Genomic DNA, 2,130 nt, shown 5'->3' with positions numbered 1-2,130 from the left:
TAGGTGAATTTTATTGTGTATAACTTATACTTCAATATAGATGTTAAAAAATTAGACATCAGTTTTGCCTGACTCCTTCCCTTTAATGACTGCCATGCAGGGTTACTCTCCGGGGAGGAACAGTGTCTCGTGTAGCCCAGTCATACAGCCGCCCAAAACGGGAAAGCACTGAAGAAAACAAATTGCCACGAGAGTCTCCTGTCCCTGCCTTGGATGATTTCATGCTAATCCAAGACAGTTTATGCTAAAAAATATGAAATTCATCAGGAATTCGATTAGGTTTTAAGTTGTCTTATTTTACTACAAATGGGCCTTATGTTTAGATGGTGATGGTACTGGGAAAGTATATTTGTGTTTGTTTCATCTTGAAAGTGAGCTTTTAAATATATATTTATGAATGTATGTTGAAGCTTTATTGTAGGATATGTCTTTCATTCGGTTAAATGAGATGTGAAAATGCAACATACTTAATTTCATTCTATTTTTTAAATTTCTAAACACTGAAATTATGGTTTTTGAAATGACACTTTAAAATATTTAATAAATTTGTCTTTGAAAATCTAGATGTTGTGTTATGTATCTATTTTCTCTAGACAGGAATACATTTCTAATATGGATATATATGTCTATCTTTTCTCAGGCCTGGTTGCAGTATGCTTGAAATCTGGGATGTGGAAGACCCTTCCAATGCAGCGAACCCTCCCTTATGTAGCGTCCTGCTCAAAGATGCAAGGCCTTACTTCACCACAGTATTTCAGAATAGTGTGTACAGAGTATTGAAGGTTAACTGAGAAGGAAACTACCCATTACACTATGGTACAATGCCGTGTGTCAAAAACAATCACCCTTTGGCTTGTTTACATTAATAAAAAAATCACAAGCTTTAATAACAGACACTTAAAAATAAGATAAAAATGGATTGAAAGTTTTTCTGATTACTAAAAGATAAATTACTTTTCTGTTCATTGAATGTCAGCCTTATTGAGCTTGTCATATAAATTATTAAATCATGTCATACTGCATAAACAAATGTTCATTTCAGAGTTTTATTAAAGAGAAATGTATATAAAACAATGAATTTTAATAAATCAAGGGTACGTAAGTCCTTTTTCATCCAACTTGGTGAATTGCTTCAGATTTTCTCTAGTACCAGAGTGTACCCACTCAAACTCTTTGAACCACTTAGGGCAGAAGAATGCAAGTCCTGCCCAAGTGGACCCAGCAGCAAAGGTGAGGGACCCCAATTGCAGGAGTATGTGTTGCTTGGGCTCCTGGGAGCCACAGTTGGAGCTGGCATCCCTGGGGACCAAATACACAGCATGCAGCAGAAGAGACATCCCCAGAGCTGGGAAGGTCTGGATCGGGTCTATTCGTTTCTTAGGGCTACTGTAAGAAAGTACCACAAACTGGGTGGTTTAAAACAACAGAAACTTGTCTCACAGTTCTACAGACTCAAAGTTCAAAATCAAGGTGTCAGCAGAGCCATGCTCCCTTTAAAGTCTCTAGGGAATAATCTTTCCTTGCTTCTAACTCCTTTGGTTGCCAACCTTGGCATTCCTTGGCTTATGCAAGCCCTGCCTCTGTCTTCACATGGTCTTATTTCACCTGTGCCTCCTCTGTGTTTTCAAATTTCTTTCCTTGTAAGGACACCATTCAAAGGATTTAGGGCCCATCGTAATCCAGTATGACCTCATTCGAGTGCAGTGGCACCATCCCGGCTCACTGCAACCTCTGCCTCTCAGGTTCAAGCAATTCTCCTGCCTCAGCCTCCCGAGTAGCCGGGATTACAGGCTCGCACCATCACACCAGGTAATTTTTGAATTTTTAGTAGAGATGGGGTTTCACCATGTTGGTCTGGCTGGTCTCAAACTCCTGACCTCAAATGATCTGCCCACCTTGGCCTCCCAAAGTGATGGGATTACAGGTGTGAACCACCACACCCAGTCTGACCTCATCTTAATTTGATTACATCTGCAAAGACCTCGTCTCTAAATAAAGGCACATGCACAGGTACTGGGGTTAGGAGTTCAACATGTCTTTTGGAGCAGCGCACAGTGGTTCATGCGTATAATCCCAGCATTTTGAGAGGCCAAGGCGGGTGGATCACCTGAGGTCAGTGCAGGAGTTTCG

The 2,130-nt window shown here is 40.4% G+C and overlaps 1 pseudogene; it reads left to right on the top strand.

The window, feature by feature from the left end:
- The window catches only part of LOC105533750, a 136,287-nt pseudogene extending 135,081 nt beyond the window's left edge, over positions 1-1,206 (top strand).
- The last annotated feature ends 924 nt before the right edge of the window (positions 1,207-2,130 follow it).

The sequence above is a fragment of the Mandrillus leucophaeus genome, unplaced genomic scaffold (genome assembly GCF_000951045.1).
Source record: "Mandrillus leucophaeus isolate KB7577 unplaced genomic scaffold, Mleu.le_1.0 Scaffold128, whole genome shotgun sequence".
Classification (NCBI taxonomy): domain Eukaryota; kingdom Metazoa; phylum Chordata; class Mammalia; order Primates; family Cercopithecidae; genus Mandrillus; species Mandrillus leucophaeus.
This window is presented reverse-complemented; position numbering and strand designations above follow the sequence as displayed.